Genomic DNA, 21176 nt, shown 5'->3' on the forward strand with positions numbered 1-21176 from the left:
TCCCGGACCGAACTTCTCGAATCACGTCTAAACTGCTTAACTACGCGCTTGTGATCATTTTCACTGACGTAGCATCTATTTTTGCCGTTCTTCACCTTCCGGTCGATGGTTAGGTTCTCGAAGTATCGTTTTAGTACTCTGCTGACCGTGGATTGGACGATTCCCAGCATCTTACCGATGTCCCAATGTGACAACTCCGGATTCTCGAAATGAGTGCACAGGATTAATTCACGACGCTCTTTTTCGTTCAACGACATTTTTCCAAATTTACGAAAAATTTACAGTGAAGCATGGCCAACGTGATCCATACACTCTTATCTGATTATAAGCGAAAGCTGAAGATATAACTCCTAAAAATTAAATTTCTACAGCGTTTTTTCCGTGATGCAATTTGATGTGACACACCCTTTAAGAGGAGATCAAAAAATTCAGAACATTTAAAACAGTTGAAGATTTGAAAGAAGATTTTCAAAAACAATATGTTTGACAAAAATTTGAAGAAAGGAAAAAAGATTTTAAAAAAAATTGAATGAAACAAAGAAAGGGAGAAAGAAAAGAAAAAAGAAAGAAGATAAGAAAAAATATACAAAAATGAACAAAGACAAAAAGAAAAAAAGAAAGAAACGATCTCAAACAAATTCAAAAGTGTAGCAATCATTCAAAAACTTAAGAAATGATGAACCTATTTGAACAATGAAACTGTATGACAAATTTAAAATATGCAACAAATATTTTATTCTTCCAACATTTTTGAAAGCAGAAAAAAAAATTTAAAAGACTCAAAATGATCAAAATATTCAGTAAAAAAATGTTTTTTAGGTTTCAAAACAAGAAAGTATTTTTTTGGGAATATTTAAATGAATCAAAGAACTTAAGATCTTGAAAAGGAACATTTTAGAGGATGAAATTGTTTGAAGAAATTCTAACTTATTATTTATTTAGTATTTTAAATTCCAATAGTTTTTTATAACGTTTTAGAACATATAAAGGACTGTAACGTTTCAATAGATAAATAAAGAAGGAAGGAAAGAAGAAATTCGATTTTGAACTCGAAAAAATCAATTCTCGAAAAAAGCAAAAGATTTGAAAAATTGAAAATTATTGGAAATATAGAATATTGAAAGTGGAGGCGATCTGGCGTAGTGGTAACATCCATGCCTCTCACGCTAAAGGTCACGAGTTCAATTCTCACTCACATTCTTCCAAAAATGGAAGTAAAAGTGACGAACCAGCCAAATGAGTTGAAAATCACTATAATACAGATATAAAAAAAAAAGAATATTTAAAAGTTTTAAAATTTTCTCAATGAAAATATTCAGGAGAACTAAAAGTAAACAAAATATTTAAATCAAAAATGTGTCTTTTTAATTAAAAAAAGACGTTGAAATATGTTAAACGGCAGATGGATAAAAAGAACTCTTATGTTCCAATTGTCAATTTCAACGGATAAAAGGTATTGAAAAAAAACAATAGTTTTTTTAATGAAATTAAAAATTTTGCAAACATTTTAAGGATTGCAAGAATTCACGAAAATGATTCAAAGTGATCGAAAAAGTGATTCGGAAGCTTTGGAACATTCAATAGAATTTAAATATTCAAGAAAAAAAAATCATGAAAGATTTCTAACATTTTAAACACATCTTTTTCATGACAAGTGCTTAGAAAGTTTTTAGATATTTTGAAGACATAAGTGATTTAAATTTAAAATGTTTTGAAAACCTCAAAAGTATTTAAATATGTTGAAAAATTAAGAAAAGTTAACGAATTTGAAACGATTAATTATATTTCAAAGAATAAATAAATAAACATATATTTTCTTAAAAAAATTGAAATATTTTAAATATCAAATGAAGGAAAGCTTACAAGAATCAAAGTGGATTTAGTGAATACAAAAACTAAAAAGAAAAATCAAATTCGGTTCCAAAAAAATAGAACTGGAATGAAAAATATTTTAAAAAAACAAATATTGAAATGATTTTAAATTTTCCGGAAATTTTAAGCAGAGAAAAATAAACAAAAGTTTGAAAGGAGTGATCAAAGTAATCAGAAAATTAAAATTAAAAAAATGATGTATCCAAAAAAATCCTTATATTTCCGTAGAACAGTTTTGATCCAGAAATTAATAAATAAAAATAAGCGTTTTGAAAAAATATAAACAAATTTGGAAGCATTGAAATTAATTTAAAAAAAAAGGTAAAGCAGTTCAAGAGAACATATGGAAACATTTTAAACAACTGAAAGAACAAATATTCAAAAGTTCAAAAGGAAAAATGTAATTAAAACCCTTTAAGTGTTTAAAAAACCGTCAAAATACTAGCGTTATTTAAAAGATTAATAAAAAATCGAAACGGTTTAAAAAATCTCACAGAATTAAATAATAATAATAAAGGCTCTAATAAGTTTTCTTATACAGGGCGGACTCGATTATATACTTATTGTATATAGTTTCGGATTCATTTTCACTGTATATAATCGAATCCTGTATATAATCGAGTCAAAAAAAAATTTTTTTTTCAATCGTTTTTTATGCAAATATTTTTTTGTTTTTTGAATATAAAAGAATAATTGATGTTTTGATTCATCCTCTTAAAGTCATAAAATACCTTTCTCATATAAAAAAATCAGAATTCATTCAGGAGGTGATAGAGGATAATATTTGATGAAAAAACCCTTCTACGCATATATTCGAATTTCAACAATGACCAAGCTACAGAACTTTTTTTATGTTTAGGACTCTGTTGCCTCAAACTGGCTCTACATTGAAAAGTGCGCTACAGAAGACAATTCTGTTCCTTTCATTTGAAAGATGAGAAAATTTAGTACAGGATATAGTTGTAAAGTTAGTAAATTAGTGTGAATTAGTGATTTTAATCACATTTTAGAAGTGAAAAACTTCAAAGTTATTAATATTTATTGTGTTATTATAAATTTTATCCTAAAAATTCATATTGAACCTGATTGTTTCTATGAATAAAATTGAAGCTTTCTAATTGCTCTACAATTTGTTCTTTGACACCCAACTTCTATCTATCTTAATGAACAATTCCTGGTAAAAATTCAAGCAAAATCTCCAACAAATCACGATTTTTACCGCACTATACATATAAAAGCCACTTAAATTTCATCTTAACGTTGAAAGGTAACATTTTTTCTTAAGATAAATCATATTTGAAAAATCTAACTGTATATAATCGAGTCCAAAATTGTATATAATCGAATCACATATAATTGAGTTTGTATATAATCGAGTCCGACCTGTATTTGAAACATTCTGAAAAACATTGATTCAAAAATCGGAGAAATGGATTATTGAAAGTGATCAATAGATTCAAAATACTTTAGGCTAATTAAAAAAAAATCTAATATCTGAATCTATTATCATCAAAAATGGAAAAGCATCAAAAAATAAAAGGTAATATACCAAAATATTATTTATAATATACAAAATTCTAAAAATTGGAAAAAGAAAAACCTATAAACTTCAACGGTTCTTTCAAACAGATTTTTATAAGGCTCAAAAACTGACAAGGATTTAGAAGTTTCAATGCCTTCCAATGTTTTAGAATTTGCATTGTTAAAATTTCTAGATGATGAACAGCATTCAACAGATTTGCGACATTCAAAGGACATGAAAATTCAGAAAATCTAAACAATTGAATTGATTACAACAATGAAAAAGTTTTATTGGATCTAAAAGGTTTGAAATATTCAATAGGTTTGAAGTATTTAAAAGTTTGTTGCTGTTATTTTTTTTTTTTTTTGGAAGTTAGGTGATTTCAATAATTACATTGATGATTGAGACTTTGAATGCATTTGAAAGATTAAAAGATTTAAATCATGTGAAAGATTTCAAAGATTAAAAGAATTTCAAATGTTCCCAAAATCAATGGTTTGAAAACAATAAAATTCTATTTATAAGAACTTATCAATTAACATGTTACATTGCGTAAATGATCGAATGTTGAGGTAGATTAAAAATATTTCAGATATTTAGATAATTCAAACAATTCCATAAAGATCACGAGACTGTCAATTAATTTGATGTTGTTGGAAGTAAATAAATAATCATTTTTGAACAGAGATTCGAAGAATTTGAATAATCTCAACGTTTTGAATGGTTTTGAAGATTTGATTTCGATGATTTGAAAGACTTAAACACCCATTATAGAAGGTAGAGTTCAATACACTACATAAGACTACGAAATTATTTCATTCAATTCGCTTGTTTGTAACTACGCAATTTATTTTAGAATGAAACGAAATTTAAGAACTTTTTAGCAAAAAAAAAAAGATTGTCACGAAAAGAACCGATGGTTTGAGGGCTTTTGTAGCTTGGGGACCCTCGAAGGCCGAAGTAAGCCTTCAAATTCAAAAGTAAGCACGAGAAACTTGACACTCCGCTCCAAAATACCACAATACCACAAAATACCAATAAAACCGTCCACAAAGAAATAACGAGCGATCGAACCAACATCACTTGAGTGCAATGTTATTTTACAGACGCATTTGAGGAGATAAAATTAACGATAACGCAAGGAATGAAGATGATTTATTGTTCAAAATACAACCTAAAGACAAATACAACCATGACAAGACCGAGCATTGATTCAGTTTCGATTCGATACCGTGTCAATATTGGCAAAGTTTTGGCATTTAATTTATCGACAGAGGGGAGCAAAAGGCGATAAACTCTCACACAAGCAAACCATTTGTCATGACAATTGTCATACGAAAATGCGAAAACAGAATAGAAACTGAGAGAGGTTGGCGCCTCATACCGTATGTTTCTATTCTGTTTTCGCATTTACGCATGACAATTGTCACGACAAATGGTTTGCTTGCTCTCACATAGAATGGCACTATTTAGTGCCACTATTGGCAGAGTATTGGCTGAAATAGTGAATAACTCCAAGAATAGCGAAATCGCAACACTACTTAATGCAAATACTCAAACGCGGAGATTAGTTAAATGAAACGAGAAACAAAATGAGTTAAGTCCTTCCATGAATTACGAAAATATGCCACGTATTATTACTGCTTCCGCAAGAAAACAAAATCTGAAAGCAAGGTTGAAAACAATTCCCGATTGATTTGGGAGCAAGCCAAAGATTGTATCCTCCCGGGAGCACGGAACTAGTTGGGAATTCAATCCACAATATTCTTTTCCTGGTAAACAAGTACCAACAACCATGATTGAGGACTACGGAGCAAATGGAAAAACAAAATTGTCCATCATCACTTGCGGGTTGCGACTCGCAATCGATGACATTGAACTTATTTTTCGCTGTGGCTGTTGTGGCCCTCCACATTAGCCGATTGTATTTTGGCATGTTGCCAGCGAAAAGCGAACCCATGTTGAGAGATGATAGAGCTTCCGAAGAACCTTGGAATCCCACCTTTGTGTATCCACGTGGAAAAGGTTTTTTTTTGCTGTTTCTCTCCCTCTCTCTAGCAGGGGAATGAAAAAGTTTGCTGATTTTACGCCCAAATGAGTTGGGATTGACTTTCACATTTGTTTCGAATTGTAATGAAGTCGCTGGGAGTGTTCTCGGTGCCTAATGAACACAGATTCCTTCATTACAGAAAAAGGAACACGATCTCGCGGTTTGGGTGTCCGGTCCATTAGAAGCGGAATATTTATTTTTCCATCCACTCCACCGTGAACAAATCGCCCATAATGGCCTCCAGCTGCTTCCGTTCCATCGGCTGGGGGTTTGTCAACATTATATTTCTGTTTTACGTCTTTCTGTTTGTCTGCGCGATGGAAATTTCGCACCAAAACACGCCATCCGCTCTCCTCCTTCTCAATTTATGACAGAGTTCGGCTTTTTTATTCTTTTGACGTTTTTTTTTTTCTTTCTCGATAAAGATCTTAATTTGTTTGGTTTTGACTTACTGTATTTATCTTCCCTACTGTCTCCGTTCAGCACACCCTCTTCCGCGTCAAGGTTCGCCATTATTGCATTTGTTTTAGCGGACACCCCAATCGAGGCCAAACGCTCGCGAACGTCACGGCACACAAACGGAGAGGGGGGCAAACCCAAATTTTGGGCTAGATTCGTGTGAATGTGACCGTCGAATGTCCTGAGCGCAGGTCACCTTGTAGTCACGCCATCAAAAACCTTTACCCAAAATTTTTTGGATCCATATTAGATCCAAATTGTGGACGAATAAAAATCGGTAATTATCATTTGTCCACCGGTGCCACCGGTTCTGATTTACGACTGCACACTGGTAATGACAAGATGGGTGCAATTAATTTCTCCGACTTTTACGGTTGCAATTTTGGGCCCCACGGACCCAAAAGCTCATGATTCGCAGTCATCCATCATCGCGGAAGCGGAAAGTCCGACAGCGCTTGGGAATTGATGTCCGCAATTTCATATTTAGGCGAGCGTCTTTAGGAAACGCCAGGTACTTTGAGTCCTTCCGCCGGTTTCGTGATTGTAGTTTACGGTTATTCCACCCGGGCCGGGTAGTTGGGGATATTTCTTCGCGCACATTTTCCTAAATCATAATTAAAAGTTAATGTTCTTACATCGCTGTTGGTGGTTTTAATCAGCGCATTCATTATCCGCAAAACAAATATTTGAAACCCAACCTAACTTTGTCTCGCACTGATGAGAGCAAATTGCTCAATCGCTAGTCTACACAAGAGCACATACTTCAAGAAGAAGTTTTTCCCCTAAGAAAAAAAATGGAAAAAAGGGAGAGGAAAGGAAAAACAACTCAGGAAAATCCGTCAGAACAGAGCAGCACACAACGAAAATGTTTCACCACTCGATCGGCCTTATTACCCAAAGGACTCGAAACGTGGAAAATGGCGCTCGGGCGCACACACCCGACCCAACACAAGTAACAATATCTTCCAAACTTCTCGAGAGCCCTCTCGAGTTGACTTTGATACCTACTGCGAGCGCCAACTTCGTCCCGTCACTTCGATGGGGGGCGCTATTCGTGTCTATTTCAGTTAGAATCTGTGTCGTTTTCTTTCACAAGCACAAACGTTACCCAGCAAATCAATCCAATATGTCTGCGGTGTGTGCACACAGGCACACCCGCCCACACCCACATACAAGTGGGAAGCCGGTGAGCGAGAAAATTACGCTGACTGATGGAGTTTGTTTCAATTTGACGGGAAAAGGAAGCACACACGGGGCTCAGAAGCGGATATTGAGATTCCTATCTCAGTCAATCACCGCCAATGACGTTCACTGATGTTGACGCGAGACAAGGTTGAGGTTAGAATGAGTAGAAAAGAAGTGAAAGCCTCAATTGAACCTTCTCAGGAAGCTGGCGTAGGTTTTGCATACCCAAGCACACTGCAGAATGAAATGAGCCTAAATGGAAATGAATATAATGAGATTTTGTTTAAATATGTTCGAAAAAAGGCTTCAAACAATGGGAGGATAATGTAGGTTCAACATTTTCGAAAACAGAACATGAAAATGAACGTTCCTCTCAATTCAATAAACGTCTTAAGTGACGTGTTCGAGTTTTTCTTTACTCTTACTTTTAGTCATAACTTAGCTGCAAACATATTCCGAGCTTATTTGACAAAGTGAACGATATGTCAGATCCTCCATATCGGTTTCTGTAGCAAACTCAAATAGGAACGTTTTTTGCAACTGAACTATTCATGAAACAAAAAGTTGAAAAGGTGGGAAAATCTATCCAGTCACTTACACCCAGTGTCTTAGAATATCAACAAATATTCACGAGTAACGAATATGATTTTATTTCAGTGTAAATGATTTTTTTCAGCTTGAAACACACTGTCCGCATTATATTGATGACAATAACAAACGAGTTCATCTTCATATCGCTGATGCATGAACAAATTCGCTATAATGAATGAATGCGGCATTGAGTGGGGTTCATAACTTCGCTGTTGTTTATACTTTGAATATCAAAAGCAACAAATTGATATTCATCACATTCGAAACGATGTTCGTTCTGGCATTGATTTTGAGTCAAAATTCAATAATAAAAATATTAATCATCATTAATCAATGCATAGATTTTCGAGCTAGATATTAATCAGGTTGGATCATTTAGAGAACCAAAATGCCAGAGTTCGATGAAACGAACTTTGCAAGAAATCGCACAGGATTTTTGTTTGGCGAGACGGTAACAACGGCATAAATAAAAAGCAACCGCCCAAAGCTGCCTCAGGTTAAAAGTAAACAACAGCTGATATTCATTTGACTAAAATGAAATTCAATTCTGGCATCTAGAATAATTAATATGAAAATGACACTGGGTGGAAAAATAAACTTCAAAACATATTGAAGACGAAAGCTCATTTGCTCATACTCACAGGTTGTCTGGATCTGTCATTTTAATTTTCATTTGGAATATATAGGTTTTCGATGCAATCTAGCTCGAAAATCTATGCATTTGAGCTTAGCGAAGATGATTTTTTTCAACACTGCTTACACCCCTTTCCTTTTGAACCCCTCTTGTATAATTTATAGATCATATTCACCCTACACTTTGAATTAACGCACTTTTTTCCGCCTGTGATTTTCCCAGATCTCCAAATTTCATAGCGGAATATGAAGAAACACACAACTTAGACTAAAGTGGCTGTCCCGCTTGCTAGCGCAAAAAAAACTCCCAAAAACGATGTTACTTTTCATTCACTCTATCAACATCACATTGTTTAACATCATTTGTATTACGAATAGTACCGTATTTTGCTATTAAAAATATCAGTTTTTCAAACCAAATGCTTTAATTTATGCTTCCCAGAATTTCTGAAGTTCAGAAAAAAATCAATTAAAATCGCAACAAAACCTGACAACTCAGTCTCGAAGTCCGTGAGATAAAACGTCAACATCATGGATTTATAAGAAACTAGCTAACCCGGCAAACTTCGTCCCGCCCATTTACTTTATTAATTCTCGAGTAATGCAGAAATTTGTGTTTTATTTGTATGGCAGCCACCCCTAAGAGAGGGGGGAGGGGTATCTAACCACCATAGAAACATTCATTGCACCCTAAAGTTTCCATATGCCTAATTTGGTTTAATTTGCTTGATTAATTCTCGGGTAATGCAAAAATTTGTGTTTCATTTGTACGGCAGCCCCCTCTAAGAGAGGGGAAAGGAGTATCTTAACACCATAGAAACATTTATTGCATCCTAAAACCTCCACATGCCAAATTTGGTTTCATTTGCTTGATTAATTCTCGAGTAATGCAGAAATGTGTGTTTCATTTGTATGGCAGCCCCCCCTTTGAGTGGGGGAAGGACTGTCTAACCATCATAGAAACATTTATTGCACCCCAAAACTTTCTCATGCCAACTTTGGTTTCGTTTGCTTGGTTAATTTCCGAGTAATGCAGAAATTTGTGTTTCATTTGTATGGCAGCCCCCCCTTAGAGAGGGGGGAGGGGTCTCAAAATATCACGAAAACCTTCCCCGGCCCCAAAAACCCCTACATACCAATTTTCATGTCGATCGGTTCAGTAGTTTCCGAGTCTATAAGAATCAGACAGACAGACAGACATCACTCCATTTTTATATATATATAGATGTCAAGATATATTGATGAACGAAAATCAGAAAATCCGGATTTCTACATCGTCGGCTGTGTCCATAGCAATATTGATGAAAAAGTGCAGCTCTGGCTGTAACATAGCCGAATTTATCGTGTACATTTTTTCTCATGCTGTATATTACACAGTAACCATTTAAGCGTAAGAGTATTCCTATCTTATCGATATACATTTTTATCTATTACACATAAGTCATTTAGGCGTAAGAGTAGTCCACATGTACAACACATGTCGTCTTTTTTCGAATTGCTCGAATGTTCACAGTTGACCCATATACACAGCGGAACTGGTGATATGAGGCTTCCATTGTTGTGTTATAGATAGCACCAATTACCGATGCAGCAGATCGTATGTGTAGTGAGAGGCTGGATCACCATCACATGATGATTGTTGCATGGAGTAGTAAGTCTTGTTAAAAACTAATTTCGTATCCAGATGTCGACACCGTACCATTGTTCGCGGATCCACTTCATTTCGATTTCACCCTATAACTCAACCATTCAAATACTAACAGTACGGAAATATTGATAAAATTGTACACTCCCAAATTACAACATAGCGTTTATTCATTTTTTTGTTTTGTTTGTATGTATGTATTATTGTATGTTTATTCAGGTTCCAACACAATTTTGAATATTTTTTCTGCAGCCTTGGTTGTTATTTGTTATTTTCTTCTAATTTGATTGTCAACTACTTTACGGTTGGAAAATAATTGAATGCTCTTCTCTGCTAGGCCGCCGCTATTATGATATGCTAGATAGCAGGAGAACCACAAAAAGGTGTAGGGGTGGAACTTGCGATGCAAGTTTCTCTCTCTTCTGGGAACAGGAAGAAGGACGTAAAAGTAACGAAAAAAAATGGGTGGGTTATATCTATGATATAACCGCAAGGTCGACGTGGGACTATCTTAGCGTAGCAATCATTCGTTTCTATTGATTAAATTTTTGATAGAATGAAACAATTCTCGAATTTAATTGAATTCAATATATTTGCTTTGTGAGTAAAAATATTGTGTAATTCCTTATAATGTCAATTCATGCATTGTGATAGATTATGTTCTTCGTTACAAGTAAATTTAATGACAGTCCTAGGTATGATGCCTAGGACAAAATATATGAACGGAAGAACCATCAAACGATTATTTTATTTTACGTTCCCTTCTGAAGTGTACTTTTTTTTCTCGAACCGCGAATTTGCTTGATTTGATGAACTTCAGGCACTTGCACAAAGGCAAGCGAGTACAAAAGTACTCGCAGTTTGCATTTATTTGCTGAGCTGATTTCCCCAGACATCTTGGTTTTGAAGTCTGTATTAGAGGCAAAAACATTTCAGCCGGAAGGAAGGAAGGTCTTGTATTATAGAGACTTTAAACTTTTGCAGTTCATTCGTCTCTAGCCTTGAGAAAGGCCCTTTGAAAACTCTACTCTACTCTATTACTCTACTCCAGCGCTACCACCTCCGCCCTCTTGCCTTGAGAAAGGCACTCGATCCCTCGCCGTCCAGCTCGTCCAGCAACGATGTTGTCCAGTCGGTGTCCACACAAAGAATGTTTCAGCCGGAACAAAACTTGCACGAATTTGCAATGCCAATTTCCTCAGACACCTTGGTTCTAAAGTCTGTGTTGGGGAAACACATTTCAGTCGGAACAAAAATGACCCCGACTTGCATGTATTTGCAATGCCAATTTCCCTAAGCTCCATGTATTTAAAGTCTGTGTTAGGGAAACACATTTCAGTCGAAACAAAAATACCTCTGACTTTCATGGATTTGCAATGCCGATCTCTCCAACGCTGCTTGGTTTTAAAGTCTGTGTTAGGGAACACATTTCGGTGAGAGCAAAAGTCCCCATACTTTCATGTATTTACAATGCCGATTTCCCCAAGGCTGCTTGGTTCTGATGGCTGTGTTAGGGAAACCGTAGATGCAGCCAATCAAAAAAGGTAGTTAGGGCGTTTAGATATCGATTAACATATTACAGGTGTTCAATTGTTTATCTAATGAAAAATAACATTTTATTGATTGCGATAGAAGCGTAGAAATATTCCCTATCAATTGATGCAAACATCTTCCCGATCCAGTAAAAAAATAACGAGTTATAAGCATTCGGAATCTTTCATTTTTTTCCTGCGTGTTCTGTGTTTAGGTTTTCATTTTACCCCCCATATACTCCGGTTAGACGTAGTCCCACGTCAAAAAGACGGATGGGTAATGTCGGGGACATAACCGGAGAGGCGTAGGACTAGAACTTTTCATGTACAAAATTATAGAAAAAATCAAAGGATGAAATAAAACCTCAGCACTCAGCAAACACTTAAACGTTTAAATTCAAAAAATGTTATAGGGATTATTGTTCAGCCGGCAACGAACACACATTTGCTGGCAAGCATTTCGTAATAGGAATTTACCGTCTGGTATCGTGATATAATTGGGCTTTGCACTCCTCATGAATAACTGTTCTACTAGTCAAGTCCTTCATTTGATGGGGTTAGAGAAATATATTGATGGGGTTAGAGAAAATATGTAATCCGCCATTTTGTGGTGGCGGCCATTTTGGATTTGCATTTTTCATAAATCACTCTGTTCTACTAGTCAATCCCTTTCAGTTGATACCCACATTGATGGGGCTTTGAGAAAATATGTAATCCACCATTTTGTAGCGGTCGCCATCTTGGATTTTCAAGATCATGAAATACGCAGTTTATAATGACTGCAGAGATAAAGGTGTATTCTAAATTTCAGATCAACCGATGAACATGAAAGGGGTCTAATTTCAATTAATCTGGTACAGCGCCATATACAAACATGTTACATACAAACATACAAATGTGTCACAGCTAAAAAAACCGTTTAAAAACACCAGCATACTATCAAATCGAGCGCGATTAGCCACTCATTCACCCGGGGCGACGCTTCCACCGCTTTTAAAACACTTCGATAGGCTCTCCTGCTCCACATCTCATTGAAACTCCTGTCTGTCACTCTTGCGGTATCGCACCGCATACATCCCCGGCAAATGCAGCAATCTGTTATGCTGAAAATCAATTTCAAGATAGCGTCTCTCCTGCTTGGCGTCCGATGATAGAATGTCCAAGCCACCAACCATCATAGTTAACGTTGTAGCGACCGCCTATATTTTGACGTAGGACTACGTCTAACCGGAAGATATAGGGGGTGAAATGCAAATCTAGGCACTGAACAAGTAGGAAAAAATGCAAGATTTGGAACGCTTATAACTCGAGCATTTCTCAATAGATCGCAAAGGTTTTTGCATCAATTGATAGGAAATTCATCTACGCATCTATCATAACGAATAACATTTCATTTTTCTTGAGATAAATAATTGAATAATTGTGAAATATCAAGCATTGTCAAAATGCACTATGTGCCCATTTTTGATTGGTCCATTTTGGGCTCCTCAAATCGTACCGACCAAAACGGGAAACCAGAGCAGCAGCGAAATAGAATGAAGCACGATTGGAACGGAAAAAGAAAAAAATGAACGAAACATTGGTCGCAGTCTCACACATGCGTAATTCTCGAGCCAGCCAGTCAGCTTAAAAATCCCCGCTCCGCTGCCGTAACGATCATTCTCATTCAAACCGTACACCACATCGGTTCGCATCACAACACATCAACAAACCAACCCAAGCAGCCATGTCTGGACGTGGTAAAGGAGGAAAAGTGAAGGGATAGGCAAAATCCCGCTCGAACCGTGTTGATCTGGAGTTCCCCGCAAGGGTAGCTAGGCCGAGCGCGTTAGTACCAGTGCACCAGTCCACCTAGCCGGCGTTATATAGTTTCGGCCGCCGAAGTGATCGAGTTAGCTGGCAAAGCTGCTCGCGACGATAAGAAAACCCGCATTCGGAACAGAACACATTCGATTCGGTGGACATCAAGACAACAGGCAGTTGCAGCGAGTGGCGAGTGGCAAACGCAATCGCAAAACGGCATCAAGTAGCAGAAGAAAAAAGTTTGTTCTTTATACAAACTGCTTTGGTGGCAAATCCAGAACAAGGCGGTATCGAGGGCGTTCGAAATGGTTTTTTTCAAAACCACGAGTACTAAGTTTTCTAAATTGGAACCACTCCATAAAACAAGGCGCTTTTCAGGGCCATTAAACCTTCCAAAAAAGAGTTTAGGAAATACAGTTCAATGCTTTCTAAAACATTATCCAAAATAATAATAAAACACAAATAGATTTTTTCATCATTTGTTTGCCAGGATCTGATGAGTATGTGAATTTGGCAGTTGTTCTGAGCTTATTGATAGTTGGGGACTTTCCTGATTATTCAATTTTCACCAATTCTTAAATTGTTTCCAGATTGAAAGTACAGTAATCTACAATTAGTTCGACATTTAGCTAATTGGACGGACATGTAATGCGACATATTTAGTTGGACATTTTTGTAAACATAGAGATCCAAATTATGACCCCACATTGAAAGTCGACACTGTACCACTGCCATCGCAAATGTTCAATTACAGGTTAAAATCGCCTCCAATGCGACACTGAGTGGCGCTTCGGTACGTCGCATTGAATGTAATTTACTGTACAACATGTCACAAGCTGGATGGGAAGAAATTTTGCAACTGTGAAAGCTGTGGCGAGTGGCAACAAATCGCTAAACAGGAAGGTTTAGCCGAACAAGATGGGAATATCGAGTGATAACAAAACAATAAACTCTTTAGATTGAAGATAATTTTGTGATCCTGAAAAGGACCCTTTTTAGCCTGCATGTGAATCCAACGAGCGAACAAATCGTAATGAATATATTTTTTTGCCATCGCTGCCTTTTAACGCTCATTCGTTCGTCTCCTTGGACTCGCCCCTCTGGCTGAGTCTGCCGATTTGTCTCTATCCTGTGAGTGTGTACCGCTAGAGTATAAAACACGCGGACCCCAAAAAAATATCTTATTTTCTTTCAAACCGTAAACCCGTGTGGTGGTACGGCATCGGTATCGTGGACGTAACAAAGGAGGACAAGTTAAGGGAAAGGCAAAGTCTCACTCGAACCGTGCAGGTCTCCAGTTCCCTGTTGGTCGCATTCACTGATTGCTCCGCAAGGGTAACTAAGCCAAACGGATTGGTGCCGGAGCACCAGTATACCTAACAGCGATTATAGAGTTTCGGCCGTCGGAGTGCTCGAGTTGGCTTGTAAAGCTGCTCACGACAATCAGAAAACCCGCATCAAGAACAGAGTAGCTTCGGTTCGGCGCTCATCAAGGCAACAATTAGTTTCAGTGAGTGGCAAAGTGTTTCTCCGGCACGTCGCATTAAATGTAATTTACTGAACAACATGTCACAAGCTGGATGGGAAGAAATTTTCCAACTGTGAAAGCTGTGGCGAGTGGCAAACGCAATAGCTAAACAGGAAGGTTTAACCGAACAAGATGGGAATATCGAGTGATAACAAAAACACTACACCAAAGGTTCTTTTCAGAACCATCAACATATTCATAAAGAGTAAACAGTAAACTAATCCATTTTTCAGGTAGATAGGTATTCACATAGGAGAAGAAAATAAAACAATATATTTAAAATATATATTTAACAAAAGCTGTCCCCTTTGTATAGTCCTACGTCACTCCGGTTATGTCCCCGACATTACCCACCCGTCTTTTTTGACGTAGAACTACGTCTTTCAGGAAGGGTGCCAAATCAGAAAACAGGTCACGTTTTTATGAAATAAAGTTAACGTCGATAATTAATTTCACTGTGAACGAATTCTCATGATTGGCAATCCAAACGAATCGGAAATTTTCTAAGATTTGATATGCTATACATTACAATTCGCTAACCTCTAAACGGTTTAAATTCATGAAAACTGGAAGAATTTCCTGTTTTCCCATACATTTGTTCTGCCGATTTATGTGCTAACCCTACCCGTATTGTGAATGCTTATAACTCGAACATTTCTGAACAGATCGGAAAGATGTTTGCATCAATTGATAGGAAATATTTCTACGCGTCTATCACAATTAATAAAATATTATTTTTCATGAGATGAACAATTGAACAAACACCTCCCCTCCCCACACAACCCCTCACATTTTTTATAATCTCTTTTTTGTCTCCCTCCTTCACCATGTCCATACGTTTCGCCCGTACCCGTGGTTGCTTGTAATGAATAGCTGGTTGCTGCGGGAGTGCAGACAAAATGTTTCGGAATGTAGGGAATTCTTTCTTCCAATTTTTCATCAATTTGAACTTTATATGAGCTGAAAAACCGTAATGTGTAACATATAATCAATTGCTGAGGATATTTCCTATCAATGTGTGTATTTGGAACCAAAATCTATTCATTAATTGAGGAGATATTAGCGTCCAAAAACTGAACACTTTTTCACACCGAAATATTGAAATGGCCCCTATATTCAAAGGTTACACTTAGTCCTACGTCAATAGACAAAGAAGGTTCCTTAGGTTCAGCTCGGATATACCATCAACAGGCTTCGTTCCTCGCTTCGCTCATTCATTTTGTACATCAAAAGTGAATACTCTCAGTCTGTTCGAGTATTTGATTCATCCACTCATTTTCGGGTATATATTCGTGAATGTTAAATAGTATGACACATTGTGCTTCATTGGATATTGAAGGATTTTCAAACACTGCTGAGAATTGACATTATCAAAAACATGTTTACACCTGTGAACGAACGAAACAGGTGTTGCTTCCTCGTTGTGCTCCCCAAACAGGACTGTCTACTGGAATAACCAATAGTGCAAACATAACATACCATATCCCCGCTCACCTCATCACCATCAGTTCACCCCATCACCATCCCGTAAATCCTCGGCTTACGCGAGGTCTCTCGTCTAGGATATAGTCACTTTGTGAGCATATCGTCAGCACGTATACGCGAACTTGTCACATTCGCTCGCAAATTCCAACCTCAAAGTCTACCCCACACGATAGGAGGGGGGAATCCTTCGTCGTCACCACTGAATGAATGCGGTGGTGGGGCTAAGCGCGCGGTTGAACATTACACCCCGGCGGTGTCGTCACCACCAAGAGTTTAGCGGCTTTCGATAATGTTATTCGAGAAGCACGCTTCAGCTGTCGGTTGTGTCGCGGCGAGCATATAAAACAACACGTGTTGTGTTGTGTTGGTCCGATTGTATGTGTGCCTCCCGCTGTCACTTCTCGGCACTGTTTTAATCAAGACGGGTCTATGGTACTAGGTGAGGCCGTTTCGTCACTAAGTTGGTTAGGGGAGCGGTATATGAAAACAGTACGGAAGAAAGCAGAAGGGGAATTATTTCCTTGAAGCGTGAAAGAGACAGACTGATCAGGAGCGAGCTTCGGCACTAGCGTATTGTGTTTTGTTTACAAACAAAACACAGTAGATTTCCAAGATGGCTGAAGAGTGGTTTTAGCAAGTTGGCCCACCTTAGGATATACTTCTACGCGCCTTGGTTTTAATAATCGCCATTGTGTTCATCGCGTACGTAATCAAGTTTCGCATCCCATCAAAGCAAGCCGTTGAACAATACACTCTCTGAAATGGCTTTTTCTGTGTCGCCATATAGAAAACAGAGCGAAAAGAATGGGTGGGTTATATCTATCATACAACCGCAAGGTTGACGTGGGGCTACCGTTGTCTCAGAGAGCATTTGATTGTGTTGAACTAATTATTTATTGAAAGAAACCTTGATTTCGAAGTCTGTGTTGGGGGAACCCCAAATCGAGCCAAGCAAAACGTGGCAGTTAGGGCGTTTAGATAACGCTTGACATTTCACAGTTATTTAATTGTTTACCTCATGAAAAAAAAAATGAGTGTGATAGCGTAGAAATATTTCCCATCCATTAGTGCAAACATCTTTCCGATCTATTAAGAAATCTTCGAGTTATAAGCATTCGGAATCTTTAATTTTTTTTCTGCATCTTCTGTGTTTTGGTTTTCATTTTACCCCCCCTAATAAACCGGTTAGACGTAGTCCTAAGTCAAAAAATAAGCATTCCTTCCACAGTGTATGTAATTTGACAACCCGGGGAACGCAACAGATTGGTTACCACCGCTTGGCCCATAATCGCTGGGAAACTATCGATCCAGAACCAATCCAACGGGGAAGGATATCGCGAACTTTGTACATTACATCGGGGAGCAGTCTACCTTCCCCCCCCCCTCCTGCACTCTCCGAGCATCGTTTCATTTTATGACGTGACATTTTGGCAACAACCGTTCCCGAAGAAGCAGCGCGGCGCGAGGCGCTGGTAGCGATTTTATTATTTTATGAGGCGCTTTACGCGTGGTGAACCGATTGGCAATAAGTGAATGTCCGTCAATATTGATCGTATCGAAGGGGGAGCGGGAAAACCGGGATGACGCAAAACATATGGCGAATGTCACGCAGGACAACAGAGCCAAGAGTCCATGGGTGCGAGTGACGCCCAGGGAAAGGGCATATGATTGAGAAACGCACTGAATTAATGATGATGAGCGATATTGGGTCTAACGTTGGAATTATTATCGGTGACGGGCAGTGGATAACAGTCTGTGTGTGTGTGCGAGTATGTGCACAAGCCGTTGAAATCAATTATTTACGGTAGTGAAGCATTACGTTTCGACAAAAATAAACAGTTGAGAAAGAGCTTACAGGAAAGCAAAATAAAAGCGGAGTGATGAACCGTCGATTGAATCGGATTTATTATGAGGGGGTTTACATAGTCTCCCGTGTCTCGACAAAAAAGGACAGAAATTAATACTGCATTATCGGTACAGGAAATTTAATTGAATGATTATATATTACGATTACGATAGAGAGATGATGAGGCAATATCGGAGGGTTTAATCCGACCCTTCTTTTATCGAACTCATCTGTTAGGAGACGCACATGGGTTTATGAGTGGCACACGCAATCTATTTTCATACCAAGATGTTTACAGTGTGTGGCAGAATGAAGTCACCATTTTCATTAGCAATTTCTACAGAAGAAAATTTATTGTCCGTTTTGTGTGTATCCTTTTGACAGTTCGCAGTAACCATGCGACATCTAAGGCGGCGGTGACACTGAATGCAGAAAAGTGGTCGCACGAATTGTATGAAATAGTGAAAGTAAACAACCACATTGAATTGTATGGGCGTGGTTACATTGCTTCCCCTTGCTTCGTTCGAATTCGTCAGCTTCTATCGAACAAAATTGTTGTTTCTATTCGTTCAATCAAATTTTTCGGAGTACGCACGAAAGTCAGGCCGAGGTGATACTGGATCGGAGTACGCACGAAAACTTGATTGTGCGATAACTGACGAAGAGAAACAATCAATTTTGTTTGAGAGAAGCTGGCGAATTCAAACGAAGCAAGGGAGAAACAATGTAACCATACCAATACAATTCAATGTAGTTGTTTATTTTTAAATTTCTTCAGTTCATTCGACTGTAACCTTCAAAAAGGCCCTTCACTTTATCCATAATATTACTCCTCCACCCAACATTGCCTTGAGAAAGGCATTCGATCCTTCGCCGTCCAGCTCGCCCAGCAACGATGTTGTTCAGCCGATTTTCTCACGAAGGATGAAAGTTTGCCTCAGCGAGATCCGCTGTTTATACTCTAGGAAAATATTCCCCTTCGTTCTTCTTCTTTTCCTATGTTCACGGAGACTTTACATCTTACGATTTCCCCTTCGTTGCTCGTCGATAAGTTGCTCGTTATTGACAGCTCTGTTCGGGAAAGCACACAAATGGATTCTGTCCATTAATGAACCCTTAATGAAAGACGTAGTTCTACGTCAAAACAAAACGCGTAAAAAAACCTGGGTATATATCTCTCTCACCCTTTGGCACTGAATGTATCTTTGTGTAGAATTTGTTTTATGTGATAGCTTGCTTGATAGTTCATATCTGTCTACTGAACAAAAAGCGATTTATACAGGGTTTTCAAACTTTAAATTTCGAAAGTAAATTGAAATAAAACACACTTAGAATTCGAATTTCGATAAAACTTTTATTTCAAATTAAAGTTTGGTTTATGCCATTATATGTGAAATACAACATCATTCAAATGTCCACCTAGGGCTTCCTCGCACACCTTCCGGAACAGGTGATTTTCGATGACTTTTCGACACATATGGGGCGGTATCTCGGTCATAACTTCACGAATGTTTTCTTTCAAATGTTCAAGAGATTGAGGAGAGTTGGCATAGACACGGTCTTTCGCAAATTTCGTTCGCAATATGGCCATGTTCGGTCGTGTTGTGTGGCTCGTGGCGCCGTCCTGCTGAAACCACATGTCATCCATATCCATATCTTCAATTTGTGGCAAAAAAAATCGGTTAACATGCGGCCATAGCGCTCACCATTCACAGTTACCTTCTCGCCGTCCTCATTTTCAAAGAAATATGGCCCGATGACTCCACCAGACCATAATGCGCACCAAACAGTGACTTTTGGCGGATGCAATGGCCTCTCAACAATCACGTGTGGATTTTCTGAGCTCCATATACGGAAATTTTGAGTGTTCACATAGCCACCGAGCTCGAAATGTGCCTCATCGCTGAAGAAAATTTGATGCGAAAATTCAGCATTTTGCTGCTGTTGTTCGTTCACCCAATCGACGTATGCCCGACGCATTCCATGGTCACCACGCTCTAATGTTTGTACCAGTTGGACTTTATATGGATGTAGGTGCAAGTTCAAATGCAGAATTCGCCACAATGATGTGTTTGACAAGCCCAATTGCTGAGCACGCCGTGGAATCGAAACATTCGGGTCATCCTCCACACTGGCAGCAACAGCAGCAATATTTTCGGCCGAACGCACATTACGATGATGCACAGGTTTCACAATATCCGCTACGGATCCAGTTTGTTCGAATTTACGCACTACATTAGCGATTGTGTGCTCTGTAGGCCGTCCATGACGACCAAAATCCGTCCGTAATGCTCGAAAAACATTTGCCGGTTTTTCATCATTTTTATAGTATAATTTAACAAAATTAACACGTTGTGCAATGCTAAAACGATCTATATTGTAAAATGGCAGACATTCAACTAACGATATGACGCTTTGGTTGACAGCTATGTCAAACGGTTGTCAGCGCAGGGCTGTATACTTTCGGAAGCCCGAAATGAAAAACCCTGTATGTGTGAGAGTGTGACATCGTCGTAAAATCGGTTATTTTCCTCTACAAATTACCTGTAGGTCATCGTTGATGTTGGTAGCTATCACGGAAATCGTACAAAAAAGAATCAATTATTCTATTTTTTTTTTTCGTCTCATTCGCTCTCCCACATTTTGGCGATGAAAACGCATGTAATCAAACATGTAACATTCACACCCATACCTCGCTATACAGCCGCTCTTTATACGGCTTTTCGCTATAACGGCCCTCTTCGATTAAGACGTTTTCGATTTCGCGGCCTAAACTGTTGCGCTATAACGGCATAAAATTGGGATTTACAAAAAAAAATGTTGATGTCAAATGTCTTCAAAATGCGCGAACAATTTTTTTTTGTCGAAAATTGACTCTGGGAATAACTTCTACTTGTGTGACTTTCCGGTTTTCAAAAAAGCAACTCTAGTGAACGAAGTCCGATTGAGCTGATATTTTGCAAAGTGTTGTTTTTCGTGAGAATCGACGTTTTTAAGAAAGTCCCGTTTGAAAATTTGAAGTTCA

General features: G+C 37.8%; 1 protein-coding gene across 4 annotated transcripts in view; it reads right to left on the reverse strand.

Annotated features, from left to right (window-relative positions):
• Window positions 1-21176, reverse strand: part of LOC129762074 (octopamine receptor Oamb) — a 336413-nt gene that overhangs the window by 243269 nt on the left and 71968 nt on the right. The window lies entirely within an intron of this gene.

The sequence above is a fragment of the Toxorhynchites rutilus genome, chromosome 1, assembly GCF_029784135.1.
Source record: "Toxorhynchites rutilus septentrionalis strain SRP chromosome 1, ASM2978413v1, whole genome shotgun sequence".
Classification (NCBI taxonomy): domain Eukaryota; kingdom Metazoa; phylum Arthropoda; class Insecta; order Diptera; family Culicidae; genus Toxorhynchites; species Toxorhynchites rutilus.